Source organism: Dendrobates tinctorius, unplaced genomic scaffold, assembly GCF_039654945.1.
Source record: "Dendrobates tinctorius isolate UK_male_01 unplaced genomic scaffold, ASM3965494v1 ptg000151l, whole genome shotgun sequence".
Classification (NCBI taxonomy): domain Eukaryota; kingdom Metazoa; phylum Chordata; class Amphibia; order Anura; family Dendrobatidae; genus Dendrobates; species Dendrobates tinctorius.
The window spans coordinates 9,429,369-9,446,425 of record NW_027361818.1 but is presented as its reverse complement, the minus strand read 5'-3'; positions in this window follow the sequence as shown (position 1 = coordinate 9,446,425).

The following is a 17,057-nucleotide window of genomic DNA, read 5'->3' as shown; positions in this document are numbered from 1 at the left end:
GAGTCAACAGTGTGATGCAGCAGCAAAAAAGGCAAATGCAATTCTAGGATGTATTAACAGAAGCATACAGTCTAGATCACGTGAAGTCATTATTTCCCTCTACTCCTCTTTGGTCAGACCTCATCTGGAATATTGTGTCCAGTTTTGGGCACCACATTTTAAAAAAGACATAAAAAAACTGGAGCAAGTTCAGAAAAGAGCGACCAGAATGGTGACCGGTCTGCAAACCCTGTCTTATGAGGAAAGGTTGCAGGATTTGGGAATGTTTAGTTTGCAAAAGAGAAGACTGAGAGGAGACTTAATAGCTGTCTACAAATATCTAAAGGGCTGTCACATTGTAGAAGGATCAACTTTATTCTCATTTGCACAAGGAAAGACTAGAAGCAATGGGATGAAACTGAATGGGAGGAGACACAGATTAGATATTAGAAAAAACTTTTTGACAGTTAGAGTGATCAATGAGTGGAACAGGCTGCCACGAGTAGTGGTGAGTTCTCCTTCAATGGAAGTCTTCAAACAGAGGCTGGACAGACATCTGACTGGGATGATTTAGCGAATCCTGCTTTGAGCAGGGGGTTGGACCAGATGGCCCAGGAGGTCCCCTCCAACTCTACGATTCTATGATTCTATGATTCTATGATCTCCCATAACAAAGGCTTACAAGCCACTAAATCGCTATTGGAGACTTCCAACATGACAGCTGACACCATCCAACTGTGCCTTGATCTACTTACACTAGTACTATACGAAAATGTTTTCCTATTTGAGGACACGTATTACATTCAGCGACGGGGGACCGCAATGGGTTCCATCGTCGCACTGGCCTACGCAAAAGCTTTTATGAATTCCTTTGAGGAACATTTCATTTATCCCACAAATGACTTCAGGCTACATATAAAATGCTATTATCGTTACATTGATGATATTTTCTAATTTGGACAGGCTCCACTGATTCTCTACAATCATTTTTTACGTATCTTAATTCTCAAGACCCACAATTATAATTCACTATCCACTATGATACAGCTTCCATTCCATTTTTAGATACCAAAGTACTCAAAGACCCACAGGGTAATCTTACTATGGATCTATATACTAAACCAAGGGACTGTAACAGTCTTCTGCATTATTCAAGCAGCCATCCTAAAGCCACAAAAAAACAGCCTTCCAAGGTCCCAGTTTACATGGATATCCAGAATAGTCACTGATCAGAGTTTACTTCCAGTTCGACTAGGAGAGATGTCTAACAAGTTCAGGGATATAAACGATCCAAATAAATTACTTGAACACGAAATGACACGGATCCTTGATCCACCAGCCTCGGACCTGGCCATTTCTAAACCAGAAAGAGTTCCGTTTGTACACACATACCATCCCCTGACGTCAACAGTCCATACGATCATTCATAAATATTGGCCTCTCCTATCTAGGGCATATCCCAACATTGAGGCATTCTCTACACCAACTCTTATGTGTAATAGGCGAGCTCCTAACATCAAAGACAAATTGGTATGAGCTGACATTGGAAGCAAGGGGTCAGGCCCTGTACAACGCCAACTTACCACTCGGAGAGGGACATTGCCGTGCCTTAGTTGTGCTTCCTGCTCTAAAATCATCAAGTCTGACACAGTAACCCACCCACGTACAGGAAAATAATTCCCTCTTCAGGGATACTATGCCTGTGACTCAAACTTTCTTGTATATGTGATTAAATGCCCGTGTGGCCTCCTGTACGTGGGAGAGACGACACAACATGTCAGGGATAGAATTGCGAGCCATAAGTCCACCATACATTGTGGCAAGACATGGCTACCGTTACCGGACCACTTCAAACAAACACACGGTAGCACAACTTAAATATCAGATCATTGAACAGGTACCAAAACCAAGGAGAGGGGGCAACCACGTTAGATTATTAAAATTAAGGGAAACATTTTGGATTCACAAACTTGATACCCTATCTCCAAAAGGCCTGAATAGGGAGATGGATTGGCTATTATGATCCTAATCATGTTTATTACTCTTTCAGACACGATCACCAACTGCCACACTTGGCAAGTATTTTTTCCACTTAATTTTTTCTTTTATTTTTCTATTATATTTTCATTTTTTCCAATTTTTTCTTTTTTCTTTTTATTTGCATTTTTCTTATTTTTGTTTTTTGTTTATTTTTATTTATTTTTATATAATTAGGTCTATTTATTTTTATCATCACTAGGGCTACTTCCATTTCTCTCAGCCCATATCTCACGTGCATGTTCAAAAGCCCCCCTCTAATATTTAGCCGGAATTATTCTCTTATATAATGTTTGTCCTTCTAGTGGTTATACCACTAAGTATGCTTCCCCAGCCTTCAAGCATGTATTCTTCCCTTAGACTGTCCTACTCGTCCCCCATTATGGCCATTATCACCGCTGTACACTAAGGTTTTTCATCTACAGCCTCCTTCAATATGACGGCCATAACCGCTACTGCGCCGCCGCGCTACTACACATGCGGTACTTCCAACCGCTACCTCCTCCAACATGGTGGCCTTGGGCGCTAGTGCGCCTGCGCGTCACTTCCGTGCCGGATGACGCACTTCCGGTCCGGCGGTGCACGCTGGCCTATTTCAATGCCGCTTGTCAGCTCTGGGCCACACTGGCATCCCCAGAACTCATAGGGCAAGGCGCGGGAGCGCTGCCCCTACCCAGGCTCCTACGCATCTCTAACCTTCTCCCAGGTAACTCTCTTCACCTCCCCTCCTGGAACTAGATTTGCTCCAGCGTTGGGCTCCTAATGATCTGCCATTTGCTCCTTAGGACTACTATCAGAAACGGCCCGCAATCCATCCATTCTGCCCTGACAGCATCCATAAGGTATTAATCCCTCTTCACTGATGAACCACCAATCTAAATGCACATAATATAATTTTTCTAATAGCATGTCGCTTACTCTTTAGGACTGCTATCAGAAACGGCCTAAATACTATCTATTCCGCCCTGACTGTGCTCAAAAGGTATTGACTTTTCCTATAGATGAATCATTTATCTAAACACTAAACTAATGGGTTTTCACCCCTCCTATAGGTTTACCTCATATAACGCCCTCTATACGGCTGCCACAGATTATTTAAGGTTAAAATACCAAGGCCGCATTTGCTCTCTTTATACTGAAGGTATATTCTCCCATCATTTACCTTCCTTCTATATGTGGTTGGTCCCTCAGGTCAAAAATACTATGTGATGGCTACTATAGCCCTTATTCAATCCTGGATTTAATGCTGAGGTACAACATAATACTTTGGTTACATCAATTTTCTTACACATGGGTCCCAATCCTATTAACATTTGTACTTCTCTTCAAAAGCCGAGGCAGCTACAGTCATATCTCATCTATATTCAGCACAGTACCTGGGAAGGGGACCTCCTTTTTCCCATAAAGTACCTTATGCCGACTCTTTTCTTCAAGGTAAATAATGTTTGGGTCTCTCTCCCTCTCGGAACCGGTGTTCTTTCATAAATACAGTACTATTTTTGTATCTCTCTTTTGTTTGGTATATACTTACGAGCTCCTGACCGGTATTAATTCCTGGTGTACTATTATTACTGTTTTCTACACATCTGTTTTCGCTATTGCCAGTCTACAGTCTCTTTTTGCTTTCCCTTGTATGTGACCTCTTTCTTTATGTGTACCCCTGCTTTACTGTAGGATTTGTAATTTTATGCACTGCTTTCCTTGTCTTGTAGTACCCCTTGAGTAAGATCCGGGAGGATGGAAACGTTGGGCAGCTTATTAGAAAACTAATGTATATACACTGTCATTGTAAATTGTGGCACTTTTTTGTCTGGACTGGAAAACTTTTTTTGAATAAAAATTCACAGATTTTTTTGCAAAGTATCAAGTAGTTGTGTGCGGTGGATTACAACCTTTTCATATACTACTTGGCAGGCTCTCGGGCATGGCACCTTTGTTATCCTGGACTTTATTACCAGAAGTCCCACCAGGGGCCCCAATGTGATCTGAACAGCAGGTTTGAAGAGACAGTTTGAGGCCTGCGGCAGATTTTGGGGTTCTGAAACCCCACAACTGCCCAGCAGAAGGTACCAGGCAAACCAAACTTGGCAGGAATATTGTCCAGGATGCCACCTATACACAGAGACATCACTTGTCACCCTGCTGAGCAGGGAATTTGAATTCAGGGGGTTAGAGCGTGGCTGTCCATGGATAAAAATGGTCCTGGTGGTGCAGGCAAGAGGGGGCACAAATGCCCAACAGAGCGCCCAACAGAGCACCCCACAGCCCCAAGAACTGTTTCCTCACCTCAGTCTGGTAATTAGCTTTCAAATGGGGAGTGCATTCTACTACATGGAGTCCGATGGGGAGTGCATTCTACTGCATACAGTCCGATGGGGAGTGCATTCTACTGCATACAGTCCGATGGGGAGTGCATTCTACTGCATACAGTCCGATGGGGAGTGCATTCTACTTTAAAACTGGAGGGGGGGGGGGTCAGGTAACTCCTTAAATTGCATCTAACCTGCCCCAAAAACATTCAGGTGTCGCACTACTTGTGTTCAAACAAAGCAAAGAGAAATATCGGTCATACACAGATTTCCCATAGAGATGCATTGTGCAGCCCCACAGCTGCCAAAATTAGAAGCCTGGAGCTGTGGGGAGGAAATACAGAGCAATGCACTGAGAGCGGACTGTACTGCCATCTAGTGAGTATTTTTTATACTACACTCTAGCAGATTTGTTTCCACAGTACATGCTGCTCACTCTGCAATATAGAAATAAAACACAGGATTTAAGTGAAAACACACTGTAGGGCACGTCAGTTTGTTTGGTCAGATTTTCATATCAGTTACTGTAAGCCAATAACCAAAAACCAGGAATGCATGAAAAATACAGAAGTGGTGACCTGGGGAGGCAGGATTTAGTCCTTTAGGCAGCTGCACCCCAAAAATGAGTCATCTCAAATGTACCCCAAAATGTGTCATTTATAGGAATAGTCACTTGGGGGACATGAAAAATAGGATTCAGCATATTAGGGGCTGTGGAAGGTATTGTAGTATTTAGCACTTTGAGGGATGTACTGTGAATTGTACACAGGGAAGGAAACACATTCAGCAATTTCAAAAGATTTGGGGGACTATTTGTCATTAAAATCATATGCAAAACTCAACTTTCCATTGTATAATGGCACACTGCACAGGGAAGGAAACACATTCGTCAACTTGAAAACGGACGTTTGTACGGAATTGCGCAAAACAGGTTTGTCACCGTAAAATGCAATGTACAATGCAACATTGTGTCACACACACACACACTGCAGGAAGCACATTTACTGACCTAAAAACATTCGGGGCAGTACTGTCAGGTGCACGGAATTGAGCCAATCGAGTTTGGCGCAGTAATATCATACGAGAAACTCAACTTTGTGTTACATAATTTCTCACTGCACAGGGAAAGAAACACATTCATCAAGTGTAAAACATTCGGGGCAGTACTGTCTTGTGTACGGAATTGCGCAAAACAGGTTTGGTGCAGAAAAACCGTGTGTGCACAATGTGTCACACAACTGCGCATTGCACAAGGTAGAAAGCAAATTTAGTAATGTCATATGCACGGAACTGAGCGAATCAAGTTTGGCGCAGTAATATCGTATGCGAAACACTTTATACAAGACAATTCTGCACTACCAGCGGGTAAGAAACAAAAGTGTGGCAGTATTGTAAAAAAATCTGAACATTGAAATTTCTGTCTATACATCTATAAAGCAGCATCCCATGAGTTATAAGCTTGTGACCGCACGGCTGCTAAAAGAGATTAACCTCTGAAACCCACAGGCTGCTAAAAGTGAACCCTGAAGCCCTAGGGCTGCAACAGAGTGAGGCCAGAAGCTGTAGGGTTAATACTGAGTGAGGCCTGAAGCCCAAGGGTAGCAACAGAGTGAGGCCAGAAACCATAGGGTTAAAACTGAGTGAGGCCAGAAGCCCAAGGGCTGCAACAGAGTGAGGCCAGAAGCCGTAGGGTTAATACTGAGTGAGGACTGAAGCCCTAGGGCTGCAACAGAGTGAGGCCAGAAGCCCAAGGGTAGCAACAGAGTGAGGCCAGAAGCCGTAGGGTTAAAACTGAGTGAGGCCAGAAACCATACGGTTGAGAGAGTGATGCTCCCAAACATCACAAGCCACCTAGTACGACGGGTATGTGAAACATGGACTACTTCACAATACACCGACTGCGAAAAGCGACTGTTTGCACGGTACTTGGCACATACAAACGACGTGGCTGAGAGAGTTTACCGGGAGAAGACTGACAGATGTGTCATGCCCACGAGTTGGTGGTAAATGCAGGAAAGAAGGATGAAGCCGAGAATCAGTCACCAGTAATGCCTTCAACCAGTGCATCAGAGAATGAGCAGGGAGGCAGTATGGAAATCGTTACTGAGGTAACGAATCCTACTAACTCAACCAGTGAGTCGAAGAACAAGCAGGGACATGGCACAGAAGTAGATCCCAGGTATCCCTACAGTCATCAACGACTCGTCCCAATAAAGAGAACCAAGCCCCGGTGCAAATGTTAAACCATCGAGCCTGCTCTGAGGTGACAAGGTCAGAAGGGGCGTCCGCCTACCAGAAGCCCCCTTCCCACGAGGACTCCAGATTTGCCCCCTGACAGCCATCACCTCCAGAGCACCAGGGACCACTGGGGAGGGTCTGGTCAAGCTCAGGTACCCCAGGATCGCTTCTCCAGCTTGGGGATGGACCACCAGCCAAAGCCAGGTACTGAGAACCATCGAGCCTGCTCTGAGGGGACAAAGTCAGAAGGGGCATCCGCCTTCCAGAGCCCCCCTTCCCACAAGGACTCCAAATTTGCACCCCTGACAGCCATCACCCTTCAGAGGACCAGGGACCACCAGGGAGGGTCTGGTCAGGCTCAGGTACCCCAGGATTGCTTCTCTCACTTGGGACGCACGACTAGCAAAAGTCCCTCCTGGAGCTGAGGAAGTTCAGTCTAAGCCAGAGTTTGCAACTTCCATACCAAGAGGGACCACATTCCAAGTCGCTTACCCGAGTCAGGGAACCAGAGAAACAACCGCCCTCCATACGGGGGAAAGAAAGCCCACGCTCTCCTACATTCTGCCACAGGTGCGCAAAACTGGGTCTATGCATTGCGGGACGACATCCCCACTTTAAGGGGGACGAAGTCGGAAATGTAACCGACCTCCAGGAATTGTGCGGCGGATGCGGCAGCCAGAAATTCTCTCATTCCGGTTCTTTTTCACTTAGTTTTTTTTCCGCAATTTTTGGCCTAGAATGTATTCCTCTAACCTCTACTGTTGCGAGTTAATTTTCCCCTTCACCACTGAGGTCTGATGAACTCCCTCTTCTGGTGAAGGAAGGTAGTGAGGCTGATTACCAAGCACCTGAGCTGGATGATGATGACTGGGTGACGGGAATTGCTGACTGGATATAAGGCAGCCGACGCCCTTCTGCCTGGCTGGTGATTTCTCTGAGGGATTCTAGGAGACCAGTCTGATTCCTGCTCCTCAAAAGCTAAGTTTTCTGCTCTGCTTTTTGCATTTGTGTTTTGGTTTTGTTTTGCCTTGTTTTTCTGGATTTCTGCCATTCCCTGCTGGGGTGAGCTGAATTCCTTTTTGCTCTGTCTTCAGAAAATACCCGAGTACTGATATAGTCTTTTTGAAGCCTAGCGTCTTCAGGGCGTTTTTCCTTATCAGTCTGTTGGCTCTTGTTTTGATAGGGTTTTTGGCGGATTGCAGACAGCAGCTTTTCTATCCTGTCCTGTTTAGTTAGCTTGGGCCCCATCATTTGCTCAGCCTATCTTTCTGTGTGAGTGTTTTTTCATCTTGCTTCACTGTCATTATATGTTGGGGGCTGCCTATTGCTTTGGGGTCTGCTCTGGGGCAGTTTTGATTTCCCTTTCTGTCTTTAGGCTATTTAGTTCTCCGGCTGTGATCGAGGGGTCTAGGGCACCGTAGGAACCCCCACAGCTGCTGCTAGTTGTTGTTGATAGGTTCAGGGGTCTGCAATCCAATAGCTGCCAACTTCTCTGGTTTTCTGGACTTAGCTAGTATTTCTGTTTTTGCCTCCTACGGTGACTCATTCATAACACTCTACTAGCTCAAAACACTTGAAATTGTTGAGCAGATTGAAATTACCAGCTTTTTAGAGCTCAAAAACAAAACAATTTTGAGAAAACAAAACTAGTAAGAAAATGACCATCAGCTCCTGGAACGGTTTTCGGTATACCTCCAGAGAGGCTCCCCTGCCTGGAAGTCTGTCACGGCTCAGCTCAAAATTTTTTTAAGTCCCAAAATTCGGTTTTTCATCCAAAATGCAACTTTACGCCCAGGATCCACTAACTTTAACCCCAGTTTGGGGACCCTCCAACATACTGACGCCCTCCTGTGGTGGAAGTAGGGGAAATTACTTATTTTTTCACAAAACTCACTTTTGTTCACTAAACTCAAAAAACCTGAAAAAACGACTAAGTCCCAACGGCTCTTTCTGAAAAGTGTACCCAGGCTCCTGGAAACCTCCTGGGTACACCTCCTGAGAAGCTCCCCTTCTTGGAAGTCTGTCTCATCTCAAAATTTGTCAAAGTCCAAAAATTCGGTTTTTCACCCAAAATTCAACTTTCCGCCCAGGATCCAGAAACTTTACCCCCAGTTTGGGGACTCTTTCGGGACACTCTCAGACATATTTCACTCTATGACTTCCATCGACCGCTACAGAGCGAATATTAAGCCCTCCAACCAACCGCTACAGGGCGAATATTAAGCCCTCCAACCGACCGCTACAGGGTGAATATTAAGCCCTCCAACCGACCATTAAGCACCCTTCCGAATCTACTCAGTGTGGGCCTGAGCTGGGGGTCGGGGGTTCGCAGCCCAGCCGCAGCCAAAGTGCTTGACCACGGTCAGCGTTGTTGCTGCCAAAGAGGGAAGTTCTTTGTTTTAATCGAGCTGGCATGCGCCACTGACTCAGGGCATCCAAACAGAAAGAGTTCCCTAGGAGCCGTGGACCAAACGGTAGTGAACTCCTAGCAGGAGGGCTTGTCCAGGAGCTGGCATGCACAGGACATGGCGTACATCTGTCCGTCTACCACCACCAAGATCTCCATTGTCGCCTTCAGGAGATCCAGCACCCAAACCAGGAGGATTCGTGGCTCGAGTAACCCAGGAATGTGCATCTGACTCGGGCAGCCAACCAGAAAGAGTCCCCTAGGAGCCGTGGACCAAACGGTAGGATTCCTTTATGAAAAATGTACCCTGGCTCCTGGAACGGTTTTCGGTACATCTCCTGAGCAGCTCCCCTGCCTGGAAGTCTGTCACAGGTAAAAAATTTTCTAAGTCCACAAAATACATATCACTCCCAGCCATGACGGGGTTCGAACATGGGTCGCCGCACTCACGACAGCAATGAAGCAAGCGCTAGCTGCTTCGCCACCATGAGATGGTAGTGACAGGAGGAGCCAGTCGGAATGTCTTCCCTGGAAGCAAAGCATGATCGTCAGCGGTGTAGGCGCCATCCCTGTGGCTGAGTCTACCCTAGGGATGCCGTATACGTGATTTTGATGGATGCATCTACTTAGGGATCGTTACGGAAACGATATGGATGATCCTCACCAGTATAGGCGCCACCGCTTTGGATGTGTCAACCGCAGTGATGCCACGGAGGTGATCATGACAGACGGCTCAAAGCTGGGATCTTTGCGCCAGCACTATTGGTGCTCGCCATCTGTAGAGGCGTCAACCCTGTGGCTGGTTCGTCCCCCGGGATGACGTATGCAGAATTCCGGCAAGTTATTTCCGATCACCTCCGCTGGCGTCCTTAACGTGTGGCTGACTCACACCCCGAGGTGCGCATGGGTTGCAGGACTGTTATGCTCCATGTGAATGCTGGAGACACTTCAAAATGGAGCGGTGAGTAGAAGACGTTCGTCCGCCACATATAGACATATGATTACCTGCAGGCAAGGTGACCGGTCCTATTGCTTATATCCCCGCAGTCACCCCCGGACACCGCTTACATGCCCCGTATGCCACAGAGCAACCAAATATCTGTCCACACATCTTAGAAGGGTATGTCTGAGGACCAAGAGTGATTCCGATATAAAAACTGCCCTTGCATCAGCCAAGTTTCAGCTCAAATGCATTGCCAAAAGAGGTACAACTATCCACTTCAATGACCTCAAGCCTCCCCAGTCCTTGGAGGAGACTGTATCCTTCTTAGAAAGTCATGGATTTTTAATAGCCAACAAGCCTAGGTTTGAGCATCAAATCCCACCACTGAGCTCTGACGGGCCCGCTCAGGTACCACCAGCCAATTTGGAGCTCTGCCCAGGCTCTATGCCCCTGGCAGAGCTAGATTCGGATGAGATAGATATTCCTTTGCTTTTACGGCCTGCAGACAGCCCCCTGCCCCTGGCAGAGCCAGATCCGGATGCATCGGATGAGCCTTCACTTTTACGGCCTCTGGAAAGTTTTGAAGAAGGCCCTCGTTCAGACTGCCCACACAGGGGCCTGTTCTGACCCCATGGAAGATGAGGAGGTCGCTGACGGTAACGATTTAAGAAATCAGAAAAAAGGCAGTGGAAGGACAAAAATCGCACCACTACAAAAGGTGGCCGGCTTGTATAAGCGCCACTCAATGAACCACGCTATGTTCAAAGGTTTCCGCTCATACCTAACCGTTACAAATGGGGTCCCAAACTGCCAACAGGAGGTCTCAAACGTTTCCAGGAATCTCTTCTTTGTGAACCCGAGACGAGAAACCCTGGAGTACCTACTGAGGTCAAGTCAAGTCAATGAATTTTTTGAAAAACTCGGAAACCACCAGCTATCGAAACACACCTCCCTCAGAATGCTGAAGCATATACAGAGATTCACTGTATCAGATGAGGGCCACGGGACTGAGAATAGAAAAGCCAGAACTCTACAAGGCATGTGAGGTATTCATGAACCTTACCGAGGACCTACAGAAGACGTTGTACAAGGGCGCCTGCAGGGAGTCTGTTAGTAAGCGGTAAACACCCTTCAAAATATCCCATATGCAGCTTGATTTTTGCCATGGATGTTCAATAATTCCTCTTATTTTTTTCCCCACAGGTACGATCTACTGCGGAAGCCGCTAAAATCGCCCGTGGACTGCAAGATTATTCTGGAGGAGGCAAGGCCAACATTTCTAGCCAGCATAGCCGCTGTTCAAGAGGGCGGATCAAATGAACGCCGGGAAATTGCACACTACCTCCATTCCCTGCTGGTTCTGAAAAATCTCCAGAGACCAGGTGTCGTCCGTAACCTGACAGTAGTCAGACCCTGTGGGTCAGCGGTCTCAGATGCACCAGTTCAATAACTTTCCACTTCAGGTGTCAGAGTGGACCGAGAGGATCCATCACATGTACCACGGCAGACAGATGACAGTTGTCGGTGTGAAGACTCAAAAATGTTCCACCACTCAGGTGGCAGTGTTTGTACTTTCAGAGGAAGAAGAATCGGTAAGGGAATCTCCAAGTCAGGGACCCCAGGCAACCCCACTCCACATGGGGAGCAAACCTCTCTTGTCCCAATGTAAAACCTGTCGGAGGGGAGTCATATGGCTCGAGATTTTCTTTTTCCTTTTTCAGTGGTTCAAAGTGTATGAAGAACATGTCCGACCTGTCTTTACCGCTGGCCAAAGGAAGATCACAAATTTCTTTGACGTGTATGGGGAAGGCCATAGTAAATCCATCCGTGAGCCTCAGGCGATACCATTCGAGGTAAGACGGCCACGAGCCGAATGATGCATGGCCACATGAAGAAACAACCTTATGCTTTCCTCCATAGCTACAACCTCCCAAACATCACAAGCCACCTAGTACGACGGGTATGTGAAACATGGGCTACTTCACAATACACCAACTGCGAAAAGCGACTGTTTGCACGGGACTTGGCACATACAAACGACGTGGCTGAGAGAGTTTACCGGGAGAAGACTGACAGATGTGTCATGCCCACGAGTTGGTGGTAAATGCAGGAAAGGATGAAGCCGAGAACCAGTTACCAGTAATGCCTTCAACCAGTGCATCAGAGAATGAGCAGGGAGGCAGTATGGAAATCGTTCCGGAAGTAACGAATCCAATTGAAAATGAAAAGGTAGGGCGCACTGCTCATATTAAGACACATATAAGATGGCGGGGGTGCAAATCCATGGTCACATGAAACAATGCTGAAGACTGAAGAGAAAAAGCAGGACCAGAAGAAATGCACACCACAAATATATGTAATACAAGGAAAAATGCTTATATTAGCTTTGTGGGCGTGGTTTTTAGCCCGTCTGCAATTTAATTAGCTGTATATTACTATTGTTCTCTACTACTCCACTTATGTCTGTGTGCAGACATTGCAGATTTATCCAGTGTTTTTTTGTTTTGCGCTCATAGGGCTCTATTTCCTAATATGTACTTTCCTTGAGAGAAGCGGGGCTCCCAGCCGCACTCTGGTCCACGGTGCGTGCGGCGTTACTCGCCGGGGGCTCGGGGACCCCCGGCTATCCCTGGCGGGGATGGGCTCCTCGGCACTGCGTTATCATCACGTTTAGGGGGGATTCTGACTTAGGGGCGTTCAGTCGTAATCCCACAGATGGTAGCTTCGCCCCATTGGCTCCTCAGCCAAGCACACACACAAAATGTCTGAACCTGAGGTTCCTCTCGTACTGAGCAGGATTGCTATTGCGACAACACATCAGTAGGGTAAAACTAATCTGTCTCACGATGGTCTAAACCCAGCTCACGTTCCCTATTAGTGGGTGAACAATCCAACGCTTGGTGAATTCTGCTTCACAATGATAGGAAGAGCCGACATCGAAGGATCAAAAAGCGGCGTCGCTATGAACGCTTGGCAGCCACAAGCCAGTTATACCTGTGGTAACTTTTCTGACACCTCCTGCTTAAAACCCAAATAGTCAGAAGGATCGTGAGGGCCCGCTTTCAAGGTCTGTATTCATACTGAAAATCAAGATCAAGCGAGCCTTGGCCCTTCTGCTCCACGGGAGGTTTCTGGCCTCCCTGAGCTCGCCTTAGGACACCTGCATTACGGTTTGACAGGTGCTTCCTCACATTTCTTCCCCGCAGGCTACTGTTTTCATCTCTGGGCCTCCGTCTCAGCACTTCATTTTTGGATACGTAAGGGGTCTCTGTCTGCCTTTTCCATCATTTTCTAACTTGGGGGCTATTAGACCTCTTCTGAGCAGTTCATTATTTGCTGACTGTCTCAAATAATTGGCTACATTTATATATATTTTCCCCTCTTTGCGAGGTGCTGTGTTTAACGAGTCATCTCCTATGGCCTTTTAACCAGTTATGGTCAAGTGCTCGCATATTGAGCACCACATCTATTGTTTCTCAGTAGCCTGTTATACATATATGCATATATATTCATTCAACATCAGTTAATAGGGGTATTTGCTGTGGGAGAGTCACTATGTCAGCATTACATGGCTGTGACTTGATTAACACTTTTCTGTGTTTTTAACTTTCTTTGCTGCGTTGTGTACATGTAATTAATAAAGATTGCTATATTTTTGTTATAATTGTTCGCTGGAGTTCCCATTTTTTTGGATGTACTCTTTTCTTTTTTCATATATTTTGTTTTGTACATCTGTGGTGAACCCGCAGTATTTAAGCTGTGCCCTCCATTTTGTGTATTCATTACGGTTTGACAGGTGCACCGCCCCAGTCAAACTCCCCACCTGCCACTGTTCCCGGAGCGGGTTGCGCCCCCGCGTGGGTAGCCGGGGAAGGCGGAAAGTGCGCTTGGAGCCAGAAGCGAGAGCCCCTCGGGACTCGCCTCCCCGGGTAAGTGAAAAAAACGATAAGAGTAGTGGTATTGCACCGGCGGCATCCCCTTTTTCGACCCCCGGGTTGGGGACGGGTCGGGGGCCTCCCACTTATTCTACACCTCTCATGTCTCTTCACAGTGTCAGACTAGAGTCAAGCTCTTGAGAATATTCCTAGTGCAAGTTCTTATCCTATAGATACAATAGACTAATTCATTATTGAAATCCTCTAAATGACACATAACTTATTATAGGCTCTGTAAACACGGACACCCCAGGAGCAGTCTTTCCTTTCCCTTTCCTCTCCTTTTCAACCCTGTTCCTCACCATTTGTGCACTGCTGGTTGCATCATATTTGTTATATTATCGTGATAAACTCATGTATGAAATGGTTGTAGTTATTAATTTAGTTTATTTTTTTTACTTTGTGATACCTGGATCATTGCAGTGTATTGATGAAGGTCAGATGTTCTGAACGAAACGTTTACCCTGGACTGCAAATAAAATTCATTCATCGTTCATTCAAAAGTGGAGTGCCAAAATTTATTTTACCATTATTCTGGTGTAGGAACCTATTTTGGGCACCAACACGGTTGTGCCACGATATACTTGATATCTAATGAATTATTGACAATATGATTTATTATTGTGTTTAACATGTGATCATTTCTTAAATACAATTTGCTCGGTGGTATGATATGTGGGAAATGCGTGTGCCCCTTAATTTCGGCAGCAATTGAGCATAATGACTTTGTAATTCTGCACAAACTCCTCTTTTCGATTATTTATCGGTGTCAATTTTAAGTCTTAATAAAGTTTAGTATTTTTTTTATCTTATCTTGGACTAGTACATCACTGTTTACCTTTTGGGTTACTGGTTGCGGTAAAAATTGGATGTGTCCGTGTAGGTTCATATTCACATGAGCTCCTCAATATTATGTCAATTGTGTTTTGGATTATATATATCTCTCATGTGGTTTTCTTGGTGGAGTATTTTATTCCTACCGGCACATGCGCACATCAGGCCCAGTGTTCCAACCTGGAACGAACTCCGCCTTTTCCCATCCCCTATGTTAGAGGTCTCAAAACACGCGGCCCCTGAGGCAGGCTCTTGTGAACACTTTTGACCTGGCTTCTGAGTTTGGGCTCCCTCTGGTGGTTGCTGCTGGTAATGGAGCTGGTCTGGCTGACAGTATTCAATCACCTGAGGAGGATGATTGGAGATCAGGTGTTACAGACTGGAGAGATTTAAGTGAGCAACCTTCCCTCAGTTGTTGCCAGTGATTTGGTTTTCTTCCTGAGCATTTTGGAAGTCTGCTTGCCTCCTGCTTTGTCCTGCATCTTTCAGATAAGTTACTTGTCTGCTTGAATCTTTTTGCATTAGATCCATTTTTTGCTTTTCTCTGATTTCTGCTTTGCTGGTGTGAGTTCAGCCTTGTTCCCTGCTGGGACTTGTGCTGGACTCTGTTCCATATGTCACAGCTCATGTCAGTCTTTTCAGTATTGTTAATCCCGTTACACCAGTATCTTGTGTTTTGCGTCCAGTTCATGCCAGAGTCCTGATTTAGTGGGGGAGAGGTTGTGTGGCCTCAGTATTTCTTGCATATCAGACATATTGGATTTATTCTTAGGGTTTTTTGCGTGATTGCAGACAGTATCCTTTACTGTCCTGTTCTATCTAGACAGTTTGGACCCCATCATTTGCTTACTCTATTTTCTGCCTGTGTTTTGTGCCTCATCTTGTCTCACCGCCAATATATGTTCGGGGGCTATCTATTCCTTTCGGGTTCTCCTCCAGGGCAGTTTATCTTTCCCCTCTCTTTAGGCTTAGTTAATTCTTTGGCTGTGCCGAGGCATCTAGGGCATCGTAGGTACGTCCCACGGCTAATTCTAGTTGTCGTCATGATCCAGGACGGGGTTTCGCTTTGGCCCATCCTGGTCAGACAGGGGGGTTAATTGTTTCTGCCTCTCTTGCAGAGGGCGGCTATTTAATGCTCACTGGACCTAGGTCCGGTGTCAGTTATACTCCTGCCCTCGGCTGAGTTAGTTGACCTCTTGTGTACGTGCGCCTTGTGCCTGATAACTTGTTACTTGTTTGGTTTTGATCCGGTTCGGTCCCTGTTACGAGTTCTGCCTGTCCCTCTTGTACTGCACCGCCCTCTCGTGTATGACTCTCTGCTTGTGACTTGACTATTCTCTGCTCGTCCCTTTGGTACCGCACCACGCTCTCATGTATGATCTCTGCTTGTCTGACCTACGTTTTCCTCTCCTCTACTACAGTATTCTTGCAGTAGGTACATTACATCATCTGCAGTAGTAGGACGCTAAGCCCCACCCCCTGTAGTCACATGATCGTAGGTCCTGGTACTCCTTACTATTGTCCATGCCTCAGGTCCTGTCTGCTTAAACCTTCACTACTGTATTGGGCCCCGTGCTCTCCCGCAGTGTGGGTAAGTCACCCTGCTCAGCCGTGGCAGTTGCTGACGCCGACAGGATCCTGACAATTGTGTTGTCAGTTTAGGGGTCTGCAATCCGCTAGTTACCAACCTCTGGTTATCTGGTTGCCTAGCTTAATTCCCTGCTATCCTCCTCAGTTACCTAATCAAAACAGAATCACTGGCCTCACTGTTGATTCTAGGGTACTCTAAAGAGGGAAAGAATAGTGTAGAAGAAAAATAAAAAAAAGGGTGTCAGAATTTTTTTAATATATTTTTTCCTCTCTGGGGGCCGTAGGAGGATTTTTTCTGTATTAGATACTAAGCAATTGTCTGATCGTGTTGAGCAGCTCGCTGCTGAACTTAGGCAGAAATCCTTCGGTCTCGTTCAGTTGTCTGCTGTAGACCGAAAATCCATACTCCTGATTTATTTTCTGGGGATAGGTCTAAATTTTTGACCTTTAAGAATAATTGTAAACTGCTTTTTGCTTTGAAACCTAATTCCTCGGGGAACTCTGTGCAGCAGGTTAAAATTGTCATCTCCCTGCTGCGCGGCGACCCTCAGGACTGTGCTTTTCCCCTGACACCTGGGGATCCTATTCTGGCTAATGTGGAAATGTTTTTTCAGGCTCTGGGGTTGTTGTATGATGAACCTAACGTTATTAATCAAGCTTAGAAAACTTTATTGGCATTAAACCAAGGTCAGGAAGCGGCAGTTATATTGTCAGAAATTCCAAAAGTGGGCGAACCTTACTAAATGGAATGATGATGCCCTAGCGGCTCTTTTTCGGAAAGGTCT